The 13,278-nt window shown below is 36.7% G+C and overlaps 1 pseudogene; it reads right to left on the bottom strand.

Annotated features, from left to right (window-relative positions):
- Nucleotides 1-1,132: 1,132 nt before the first annotated feature.
- LOC101602203 lies at nt 1,133-12,302 on the bottom strand (annotated as a pseudogene).
- Between the last annotated feature and the right edge of the window lie 976 nt (nt 12,303-13,278).

The raw sequence follows: 13,278 nt of genomic DNA, 5'->3' as shown, positions 1-13,278 counted from the left end.
CTTCCCCTGGATCTGTAGGCTTCAATAAATCCCATCCTCCATAACTGTGCCTGGTCTGGAAGTTCATCTCAGTGAACCTGAATCTGTCTGCTAAACCTCCCATGCTCCTGGATAGGCAGAATTAACATTGTGAAAATGGCAATCCTACCAGAGGCAATTATAGATTTAATGTGATTCCAATTAATATCTCAACACTGTTCTTCACAGAGATAAAAAATGATCTCAAATTTCATATGGAAAGGCAGAAGGCCTTGGATATCCAAGCATATCCTCATGGGGAAAAAAAAAAAGCCTCTGGAGGCATCACCATACCTGATCTAAAGCTATATTACAAAGCTGTAGTAATAAAAACAGCATGGTGCTGGCATAAAAACAGAAGTATAGACCATTGGAATAGAATTGAGGACCTGGACTTTGGGTCAAGCAATTACAGCTACTTGATATTTGACAAAGGCCCTAACAATATAGGTTAGAAAAAAGACAGCATCTTCAACAAATGGTGCTCGACAAAGTGGATAACCGTATGCAGGAAATTGAAACTTGATCCACACATCTCGCCATGCACAACACTCAAGTGAAAATGGATCAAAGACCTCAAAATAAGACCAGAAATTCGGGTACTACTGGAAGAAAATATAGGAGGAATTTTCCATGATATAGGAATGGAAAAAGACTTCCTGAACAAAACCACAGTAGCACAGGATCTTAAAAAGTCATTCAACCAATGGGATCACATGAAGCTGAAGAGTTTCTTCACAAACAATCATACAATAAGCAAAGCCAATAGATTACCAACAGAATGGGAGAAAATATTTGTTGAATATCCATCTGACAGAGGCCTAATCTCTAGAATTTACAAAGAACTAATAAACCTAAACAATAAAAAGTCAAACAACCCACTCACAAAATGGAGCAAAGAGCTGGACAGGCAGTTCACAGAGGAAGAAATACAAATGTCAAACACACATTTAAGAAAATATTCATCATCTCTAATCATCAGAGAAATACAAATTAAAACAACTATGAGATTCCACCTTACCCCAGTAAGGATAACAAACATCAAAAAATCAAACAAAAATAAATGCTGGTGAGGATGTGGAGAAGTAGGAACACTCATCCACTGTTTAATGATCTATTTTTCTCTCCCAGAAAATATTTTTCCTTGGGCTTCATGTGGGGAAATGTTAAATAGCAGTTGCAGATAGCAAGTGATTGTATCAAAACCTAAATAGTGTTTCAGATAAACTTGAACTCTGTTGACTAGAATTCTGTCAATTGAAAAGAAAAATAACCTAATAGATATGATCAGTTTTGGGAGAAGAAATCATTGGTGTGAAAATTAGAAACAAAGACAAATTCAAACACTAATGGCAACCACACCTGAAAAAGAAAAGATTAGTGGCAAGTTTGTCCTCTAAATTTTCTGTGAGAATAAAAGAGCACTACAATATCTTGGAAGCAAGGGTGATGAGAATAATGTGGAAGATTGCATGAGCCAGAGCTTTTTAAAATATGGTCACTGGAGAAATCTGGACCCTGTAGTTCAAAGGAGATTGACTGAATAAGAATCTGTAGAGGTAACACTGAGAATATGGATTTTAGGAACTACATTCAAGTGCTTATTATAGTCCCTGGTATGAAGTATAAGAGACTCATCTTACTTACCAGGCAGTATCTATCTATAATGGCTATCTTGATTGCATTTGTAGCATGAATGAGGAGTAAAAGACAGTGGTACCATACAGGATTCATATTATAGCCAGTTGTGGTTTGCATAATATCAAAACAACATAGTGAAAATCAGTAAGAGTAAGGGTAGAGAAAAATGAGCATGGCTCAAGAACAAAACTGTGGTCTGGAGAGATTGCCTAGTGGTTAAAGCACTTGCCTGTGAAGCCTAAGGACACAGGTTCAATTCTCCAGGTCCCATGTAAGCCAGATGCACACGCTTCTAGAGTTCATTTGTAGTGTCTAGAGGTCCTGGCTCACCCATTCTCACTCTCTCTCTCCCCCTTCTGTCTCTAACAAATAAATAACAACAAATCTTAAAACAAAAAAAAAAAAAAGGAAGAAAGCTGGATGTGTACACCTTTAATCCTAGCACTCAGGAGGCAGAGGTAGGAGGATCACCATGAGTTTGAGTCCATCTTTGAACTAACTTCCAGGTCAGCCAACCTCAAAAATAAATAACTAAAAAATTAAAAAGAACAAAATTGTGCTGGGCATGGTAGCACACACCTTTAATCCCAGAATTTGGGAGTATTACTGTGAGTTTGAGGTCAGCTTGAGACTACATAGTAAATTCCAGGTCAGGTCAGCCAGGGCCAGAGTGAGATCCTACCTGAAAAAAAAAAAAAAAAAAAAAAAAAAAGGACAAAACAAAATGCTTCAACAAAGGCAGGCCAGAAAGCTATATGTAGATTCTGAAAGCAGCCACCCATGATGTAAATAAATCAGTGCTTAAAGAGAATTCCAAGTACTCCTCAGGTACCAAGTTCAAAGAAAACTACCAGTGAGTTCCTTACAAAACAAAGCATTCATCATTGTAACAGATGTGGCGATATTCAACATAAAAATTAACTTTGGTATCAGGCTTGCTCCTTCTAGCTAAGGTAATTGTGAAATTGTCTAGAGCATAGTGGACATATAGAAGACTAGAGACTGGCTATTTGGCTTGCCACTGCCCAGGCCTCTTTTCACTCAATTTTTATCCTATTGTCAGCATGGCTGTGTCAAACAAGAGGCTGATCTTAATTTTGCAGTATGCAGGGGTAAATGAGACAACATAGTCTAAATTCTGCTCACCAGGGCTGTGTCTGGGCATAAGGCTTTATCTGGCTGATGAAATGTAAACTTGAACAGTGTTTTGTAGGATCAGGAGAATAGCTCAGTGAATAAGCTACTTGCTGGCCAAAATTTTTATAATTATCTAAAACAAGTCTTTAACTAACATCAAAACTGGTGACCTTTTAAAAGACATAAACAGAAAGTGAAGGTCATGTGACTTGCTTTGAATTGGAAGATGAGCACCTGCTTTTTGGCTAGGCAAACATTCTTCTCACAGAAAAGAATATTGCATAAGTCTTAGTAGATCAAAAAAATGACCACTTCTATCTTACTAGTGAAGAGTCAGTTTGATCTTTCACATTATAAAAATCAGTCAAAAACGGTCTATAACTCCAAATTAGAAAGTGAAGAGCTGGATAAAATGTTTCATAGATTGGGATTGTAACTGTTTAGAAGCATCACACACAACAAAACAAATTTTAACAGCATAAAGGAAGTAGGAAGTTAATATTAACATTTATGTTAATTTACCTTATATTGTCTAGGTAGATGTGGGTCTTGGTACCTTTGTTTAAGTAAAGCTATCATATTTAGCTCACTTAAAACTCCAGATGCTAATCCTAAATATTTCAGGAAAGTTATTTTATTTGAAGTAATTATTGCAATTGAAGATAAAATGCTAATCTGGGTGCTAGCTATGGCTGGGCAGAGGTGGTTGTTAGGCATGGAGTAGATGAAAAGCAGCTGTCTTTCTTGGACTGCAGAGTAGAGCATCCTTGATTCTGAAAGGATTCCACACGCAGTGGTGTCTAATAGTGAAGGTGGAAATGGCCCATTCTATGGGAGGGAATACCCTGTCCGTTCATGTGATAGCAACAGAATCTACATAAACAAAAATTCAAAGGTTCGAGTAAATTTTGTTTGTTCACAAACATTGCAAGAATTCTCCTTTCTTCCCTGCATGATAATGTGACTTGGTAGCGTCTCCCGGGAAAGGAGTCTCATTCCTCACTACCTCAGTATGCTTTGGCTTTGTGTCGTTTTTGACCAGGCAAATTCATTGGATTTGGTTGCTTCCTATGTTTGAGTATAATCTTTAAGTCATTATAGCATTCTTGTTCCTTTGATTTTCACACTACCTACCAGGTGTTTTTGCAATCACAGTCAGTTTTGTTAAAGAACAGAGATAAGCCATACTAGATCTGGAGTTATCACAAATCATATCACAGGTGACACATGCTGGGACCATAAAATTGACCAAGTGTTTCAGGTATGGTAGTATGAAATATATATCTGATAATTATGTGAAAGCCATGCCTCCTGCAGGTTCCTTCCACACAATGTGTCTTGAATTTGTTGGTCAGTTTAAGCTACATGACTGCAAATTTGCTATTTTCTATGTTGGATGACTATGACTATCTAGGTATTTTCAACTCAGCCTTCCCTCAATTTGTCCTTTCCTTTGAGAATTTTGGTATAGTGACATGACTCTCACTGCCTTACCTAGCTTCCTTCCTGTTTTCTCTAGCACCAGCATTCCCCCTCCACTCCATTACCATCTTTTGCTCTCCTTATCCTCATGTTCCCCCTGCTTTTTGTCTCCTACACTCTAGTTCTTGCTACTATACATTCATTTACTGTTAGAATGTAGACTTCAGCATATTTTAACTTTTTTTTAAATAGATCATTTATATCATTGTTCTTTCTTGTAATGCTATATAAAGACAAGAGAATGAATATATTATGCTATTTTATATTGGTGAATATGTCAAGAAAATCTATAGTGTAATGTGTTCTTTGTTATTTTGGGGCAGAGATGTGACTATCTCCACCCAGCCTGTTTCTACTTGCTTATACTTGAAGAGAAGATTTCCTTGGGGTGTCAAAATGACCAGGTAGCATATAGTGGTCAATAAATATACCACACCTACAATGGGCATGGCAGAAGCCACAGATTTAGGAATAGTCTGGGCTGGATTTTTTACTTCTCCTAAGAAACATGACTAAATTCATTAGAAAAATGGCATATTGTGGAGAAACTTTTGAAGACTTCTCAATAATAAAAAGGAGAAACTATTGTTCAGATGTTACTTCAGATCTTGGGGTGATTTTGCTTTTATCCAGTACATTTTTTTCCCCTGAAAACTTGCACTTTTCATTGTTGTATACCCAGAAATCAAATTAGGTCAAGTTGCAAAGGTATTGTTATGTACACAGAATATAGAGTACAATTAGTAAGAGTTCTTTTTTGACTATTACCTTCCAGCCATGGTGATGATGAGCTGCTCTCTTAGAAGCCTAACAGAGAGCTTTATGTCAGAAGGGGTAACATGACATCTGTTTTACTTACAAATGAAAGATAAAACAATTCTCATATCCAACCAAAGTTGGTGGAGGACATTTTCTTTGGCTGCTATCAAGTCATTTTTTTTCCATTGTCACACAAATGTTTGGTATTGTAGATTGTACATGCTGTTAATGTAGGCATATGGCAGCCTGCTACCTTCACTGTAGTAATCATAGAGCATCATTTGGACACATTCCAATGCATTATCAAATGAGTAAAACATTGGCTTATGTTTATGTTCACCATATAAATAGCATAGAGCACAAAATGTGAGTAAATTTTAATCCAGTGTGATACAGATAGGTGTGCTTGAAAAGTCCAATATAACTTTTTGAATTTTCTGACATTTTAATGGACCTATTTTCATGCAGAAGTTGATGTCTTGTTCACAGTTCTCTGTAAGAACAGTTTTTATCTTTACAAAGTTAAGTATTTATGAGTATAGAGTTACATACAGCAAAATGGACTTTTAATAATTATGACAAACTTATTTTAGTGAAAATGCCAAACTGAGGGAATGTATTTATTTTTTTTTATGTTTTGGGGATAATAAAGAATTTAACACATATACATATATAGATAGTCAGATTACAGTCAATTTTAATTTTAATTACTTATTTGAGAAAGATAGACACAGAGAAAAAGAGGCAGATAGATAGAGAAAGAATGGGCACTCCAAGGCCTCCAGCCACTGCAAACAAACTCCAGATGCATGCACCACCTTGTGCATCTGGCTTACATGGGACCTAGACAATCGAGCCTCAAACCAGGGTCCTTAGGCTTCACAGGCAAGCGCTTAACTGCTGAGCCATCTCTCCAGCCCTACAGCCAATTTTAAATATAAAATGAGACATAGAAGTTATTATGTCCAAACATTATTGATTGTGTTGAGATCATATTTTGAGGATTAAGATAAAGTGAAGTAACCACAAATGACTAATAGCTTGAAATAACCATAAATAAAATTTGTTTTAATCATAATATACTAAATACTATTTACATTAAATGTAACATATGACAACATAAGACTGATACTTAACATTTTACCTACCCTGAGAAAAATTTTATATGAGAGTTATATCTAATTTCCATAAAAGTTTAATATATGGGAATAAAATATCTGGAGAGATTTCTAAAAATCTGTTTGTGATATATTTGACTCACTACAGAATGGTAAACTCTCACACATAGTAAGTTGAGACTTTACAAAGTGTTAGAAGACTACATTCTGAAGTAATGGCACTTGGTTTATATAGTGTTTCTAACTCAAGTCCCTGGAGTTATTTCTATTCTATATATAAATCAGAGTTACTTGCAAACCAAATGAAAAGTATAAATATTGAGATAGAGATACATTTGAACTGAAATTATAGCCATTGTTTAGTGTTTTAGGCCTATGTTCATGGAAAGTGGGATAAAGAAAACTTTAAACTTTAAAACATGCTCGTACTAGACATATAGGATGCTGAGAAGAGACTTCCTCCAATCACTCAGGAGTTCTCTGGCTTCCTAGAGCTGACAGGTATCCCTATTAGTCCTGAAAAAAGGAACACATTGGCTCGTTCCCTTCCGCAAATTTTCACATTTTACTGTTATAATAGTCTTTCCACAGTTGCATAGCAATCCTCTCTCACCTTTGATGCTTTTAGTATTTTAGACTCATTTTTCTTAGCCACTAAAATCACAACAGCCTGTGTAGCTTGGCCCCTTTCAATGCTTCCATTTCTTGTCATCCTGTTATCTCCGTTATACATACTTAAAAAAATTCTTTTGATTTATTTGAGAGAGTAACAGAAAAAGAAGCAGAGAGAGAAAGAGAATGGGTGCACCAGGGCCTCCAGCAACTGCAAACTAACTCCAGATGCATGTGCCACCTTGTGAAGCTTACATGGTTCCTGGGGAATTGAACTGAGGTCCTTTGGCTTTGCAGGCAAACTCCTTAACGACTAAGCCATTTATCCAGCTTTCAGTTATATATATTTAAAAAACTTACTGAACAGTAATTTGTACATGATATGATTTTCTTATTTAATATCTTTTTTTTCCGTTACCTTATTTTTGACTTCCTACTATCAGTAAAGTATATAAGACTTGATCAATGAGGGATTAGTCCATTATTTTCATTGCTTTCCCAATATCCAAAATGTTTCCTTACATTTAATGCACATAAGAAAAATAATAAACATACGAATGGAGGATTTTTTTTTTAAATGAGTGAGTTTTTTATAAGCAATAGAGAGTAAATATTCAGTATGGGATTTTTTTTTTCTGGCTTTTCAAGGTAGGGTCTCACTCTGGCCCAGGATGATCTGGAATTAACTATGTAGTCTCAGGGTGGCCTCAAACTCATGGTGATCCTTCTGCCTCTGCCTTCCGAGTGCTGGGATTAAAGGCATGCACCACCACACCCAGCTAGTATGGGATTTCTTTACCCAGCGGTACTTCTATATTTGAACAAGTTGCCTACATTAGCATAGATTCTTTATTATTAATTTTATTTTTACAATTTTGTAGTTTTACATAATATATTTTGACCATATTCACACCTTCTATTATCCTTTCTTATCCTGCTCCAATTCCTACTAAGTCCTTTCTTCTCAACTACCCCCCCCCTTTTTTTTTGGTTTTTCGAAATAGGGTCTCACTAGCCCAGGCTGACCTGGAAATCACTATGGAGTCTCAGAGTGGCCTCGAACTCACAGCAATCCTCCTACCTCTGCCTACCGTGTGCTGGGATTAAAGGCATGCACCACCACACCCGGCTAACTAACTCCTTTTTCTATTCAACTTTGACACAAATCTCTGATTTATTGCAGGCTTGAATTTGAGAACAAAACTATAATAAAGAGTGGAAATCAAGGCAATAGAATTAGATAACGTGTATAGAAAAACTAAGTAATTCTGACAAAATTAAAACTCTATTTGTATAAAAACAGCAACCAAGAAGGCCAATAATAAAGGGAATAACAAAGGCAGATGTTGGGAAGGAATGAGTATAAGAAGAAATTATAGATAAGACAGAATAATATGTGGAGTCCATATAGAATTACCATAAATCTTCAAGAAAATGATAAAGCAGGCATTTCATAGATGAGCAAGTATAAGTGGCCAAGAAAGTAAGCAGTGATGTCTAAGCTCACCATGTAGAAGTAAATATATGCACAAATCTCATCCCGGATATAATTATAAATCATTTCTCTGAAAGTCCATAACAGAAGGATTATTAAGCACTTTCTGTGTTTGGAAACAATGCTACAGTGAACTCTTGTGTCTGATTTCTTGTATACATATGCTAAGAACTTACCTGAGTATATATGTAGGATGGTCATTTCAGTTCTGCACGGTGAGTTTCTTCATTTTTATTAGATATTATCAAGTTTCCCCTTTATGATATAAAACCATAAAATAAGATTATCCAACTTTCCAATATTTCCTCAGAGTCTTGAAATTTGATGAACCTGAGGTATTTGGATTGCATAATTATATCCTGGATGAGATTTGTGCATATATTTACTTCTACATGGTGAGCTTGGACATCCACTGCTTACTTTCTTGGCCACTCATTTTTGCTCATCTATGAAATGCCTACTTTATCATTTTCTTGAAGATTTATGGTAACTCTATATGGACTCCACATACTATTCTGTCTTATCTATAATTGCCTGCAGGACACTCAGTGTGTTCTACTGTGGGTGAGTGAACTCTTGGTCAAGCCCCAAGTTTCATTGCACTTCCTTACTGGTCTCCAGTGGGACTACCACTGCCTCTAAGGGTGAATGAGGTCCTAGATGGCCACCTTATCCCATGCCAAATCAAAGTGTCTTTAAATATGGGGAATGAGATATTTTTATTTTTTTGTTTTTGACTCCCTTTTATGGAAACACCTGTGATCATATCTGCAGCTTGCTCAGATCATGCAATAAGATGTTTTCCATCTCTAGATACTTTATCCTACCTGCAATGAATTTTTCAACTTGAAGCAATAGTCTCAGATTCCACAAGTTAAGATGTGAAGGCCATTATTTAGCTCATGATATTTTCTGAAGGCTCAACATATGTTTGAGAGTAAAGAATATTCTTTTCATAGGTAGTACAGTAATTCATTTAGATCAGCGAATGGGGTACAACGTGTTAACTAATTTAAATTGTATTTATTAATGTATTAGCAAGCATGGAATGTAGTGTTACATTAATTTCAGAGGTCAGTGGTGATTAAATGATTAAGGCATATGTGATTTAAACAGTATGAACTATGTGTATGCTTGATGCAAGTTTGGGTTTACTGCTTTTGGTGTTTGCTGGCTGGTGATGGTTCCTCCCTGCTTTGATGCAGAGAAGCAGTTTCTTTCTCACTGATTGAATTTCCTCCTAGATTTATTAGCTTGAAATAAACTGTTTCCTCCCATAAACTGCTCCTGTCTTGGATGCTCATCCCAGCATTGTGCAGCTGTCTACAACAGGGCTTTCACTGTCATTTAAGTAAAGCATATCAGTAAATCTTTATTTTTCATATGTTTGAAATTATTAATCATAGAGATTTTATGTGTGTAGTTCTATAACTGGTCCAGTGTGTTGCATTACTGTCAAGGTTTCTTGAGTTTGGTAAATTCACATAGATGGCATTTTGGAATTCTCTGCAAATGTATATTTTTCTTCCAATAAAATTAGGCTTCATTTTTATTCCATTCAATGAGTTATCCAAAGCTCATCCTTATAGCAATTGAAAACAGATACGTTGGTTTTCCACCTAAATCTGTAGTAATTTCATTATTAAAGGTTTCTAGCTCAGGCCAACCAGGAATTCACTATGTAGTCTCAGGGGGGCTTCAAACTCATGGCAATCCTCCTACCTCTGCCTCCCGAGTGCTGGGATTAAAGGTGGTGAATGTGAATTTTTCTGTAAGGATCTAAGTCAACCAAACTTTTTTTTTTTTTTTTTTTTTTTGAGGTAGGGTCTCACTCTAGCCCAGGCTGACCTGGAATTCACTATGTAGTCTCAGGCTGGCCTTGAACTCACAGTGATCCTCCTACCTCTGCCTCCCAAGTGCTGGGATTAAAGGTGTGTGCCATCACACTTGAATTTATCTGTGCTTTTTAATCAATTGTTGCAAACGTTGCATCAAATTTCATTCAGTCACAATCAAAGCACTGGCATAAACTTTTCTGGAACTTAGCTACAATTTAAATTTTACAATTTTATAACTTAAGTGAAATACAGCTAGATGTCTTGCTCTTTTCTAGATTTCGTAGTGCTATGCAATGATTAGCAAATTCTCCACAAAATTCTACAGCATGACAGAAGTTTGTGTTGTTACAAAGAAATAACTGGGAATGAACAGAAGGATCATGTTTATTGTACCATTTTCTGCAGTTGTGAGAAAATCAGCAATATGATGTAGTACTCACTAGAGTAAAACCCAATAGTCAAAAGAAACTTCTGGATAAGAGCATATATACATAGGAAAAACCATGAGGCTCATTGTGGAACCAATATTCCTAATGAAAACTAGCCAGTGGAATTTTACTAATTCTAATAATGTGTATATGTACATAGAAAGAACAAGGCAGCAATACATACTATGAAACAAAATACAATATATTTTCTTAAAGTATGTGCATGGATAATGAGAGTCCTATGTCAACCTGTCAACTGAGCAGGGAGCTAGGTTTTGAGGGTAGTGATATAATTCTGTACTAGTTTTGTTCTCAACTGAGTCCATTCATATATTTCTTGTGTAAGTAACATGTAAACTGAAAATACTTTGAAGGGCTGAGGAGATATCTTAGTGATTAAGGTGCTTGGTTGCATGCCTGACTGCCTAGGTTCATATCCCCAGTACCTATGTAAAACCAGATGCACAAAATGGTACATGCATCTGAAGTTTGTTTGCAGTGGCAAGAGGCCCTGTCATGGCCATTCTCATTTTTATACACACTCTCTCTTTCTGTGCTTGCAAATGATAATCAATGAAAAAAAATTAAAATACTTGAACCTTGGTGGGCAAGATACAGATCTGGCAGAAGAGGGGGGTGAAAAGTTTGCAAGAGTCTCAGAGTGTATGTGAATAGCTTGAGGCACCATGTTTCCCCCATCCTTGCAGAGACTGGCTGAGAACTCTGGGTTTCCACAGTGAATACCAATAACCCCACAGAAGACCCTCAGCAGAATTGGAGTGGGTGAGAGGGGGTTCATATGTGCAACCTTGTTATTAAAAAAAAATCAGTTAAAAAGAGGGGAAAAATCCTTGAAATATTACACAATCAAATAATAAAATCTGAGAGCATTGGAAATCTGTTTTCTTTTGAAAATGTTTTTAAATTTCCAAATTTTATTTAAGGAAAAATGATTTGAATTGCAATTTTACAGTGTACATGAATGATAATACATGGAGCGTTATGGTGCTAATGAAGCAAAAAATAGATTAAAGTTCATTATTATACACAAACCAACCAGTTTTATCTATCCCATATATTATGTATAAGCTTTTACCCATGGTGTCAAATGGATTTACCCGCTATGCCAATCAGAACTGCTGATCCAAAATATGAAAAAATCCTTGCAGAAGTTCTTCTATAAACTGTGAAGCATCAGGGAGCTTGGCATCTAAAGCATTTTCAAACCTGGCCACACTCTTCTTGTTCCTAATCACTAACAACACAACTCTGGTGGGGGAAATAAAACAAAGAACAGATATCTTCATTAAGCAGCTGATAGTGTGAAACCAAGCCACTGTGGTCAGCCCTCAAGCTCTGAGAATTCCCAATGACCATAAAATACCCCAAACAAGACATTTCTTTGGTAGCTCTGGAGCTAGACACCAAGGATAGAAAGGTTGAATTAGATTGATTGCAATTGACAAGCTTAAAGTAGCCAGAACTGGGGCATTTGCAAAAAGTTTAATCCACAGCCTGAAGAAAGGACTGGAAAGTCCAAGAGCTCTTTTGAAGAAGATGCTGTGCTCACAGAGATGGTGGTGCTCATCTCTCCTGACACAGAGCATTCATCATGCTCAGCAGGCCACAAGCTGCCCAAATACTAAGGGAGACAGGAGTGTTTATCGAAGATCATTGTAATACCTCTTTAGGAGACACAGATTCCTACACCTATTATTGTACTAAATAAGAAAATATGTCCATAAAAGAATCCTATTGCACTGAAGAGTTCCATCATTTTGGCTTTATCTATTGTTTAAGTCCTATAAAATAATCTGAAATCTCATAGGTGTTGCTAATTCGTGTTCTTCCCTTTAACTTCTATAAGGCTCCCTTAAGAGCATTGTCCTGTTTATTTGGTTTTCTCATCCTCATGCAACTTTTTTTAAAATGATTGAACCAACTTAGCTTTAGAAATGATTCACTTGTATATTATTTTAATGTTTTGTGACTGCTTCTAAAACACAGTTAAAATGCTTCACGTGGAAATTATTTTTTTAATTACATATTCAACTGACCAAGTTAGTCTTTGCTAATCATCACAAAAAGTTTTCAAAAGTTATGGGTGAAGGGGTTGTACTTTGTTATGTAACACTGTACCCAGAAGAAAGTCCATCTGCTCTTCACCTGAATGTAATACTCATAAAAATTTTGCTGTGAAATGTATTAGAGTTCATCATGCATCATATCTCTGGCATGATCTGGAGAAGCTCAATTCCTCTCAACAACTGACCGTTTTAGGCAATTGTTATTTTGAACAACATAGCTTGACAGCAGGATGAGGCACAGTGGGTTGAAAGACTAAATGATAGGTGGGATATTTGTCATTCTGGCATTGTTTCGTCCTTTAAAAAAATTGGTTTGGGTTCCCTGTGCGGACAGTGTGCAGGTGGGCCTGCAGTGGTGTGGAGTGAGTAGGCTAGGCCTCTGTTTCCTGGCACCTCATAGATCCTTGGTCTGAGTTTCCTGTGCAGACAGTGTATGGGCAGGCAGGTGTGGAGTGAATAGGCCAGACCCCTGTTTTCTGGCTCATCTCAGCTCCCTGGTCTGGGTTCCCTGTACCATTCTGTGAGCTGGCAGACAGAGTGAATAGGCCAGACCCCTGTTTCCTGGTTCCTCCCAGCTCCCTTGTCTCAGTTTCCTGTGTGGACTGTGTGCTGGCAGGAATGGCAGTGTGGAATTAGTATGCCAGACCCCTGGTTTCTGGCTCC

Source organism: Jaculus jaculus, chromosome 2, assembly GCF_020740685.1.
Source record: "Jaculus jaculus isolate mJacJac1 chromosome 2, mJacJac1.mat.Y.cur, whole genome shotgun sequence".
Taxonomy (NCBI): domain Eukaryota; kingdom Metazoa; phylum Chordata; class Mammalia; order Rodentia; family Dipodidae; genus Jaculus; species Jaculus jaculus.
Note: the sequence above shows the minus strand (reverse complement) of the source record. Positions and strands in the feature narration are given on the sequence as shown.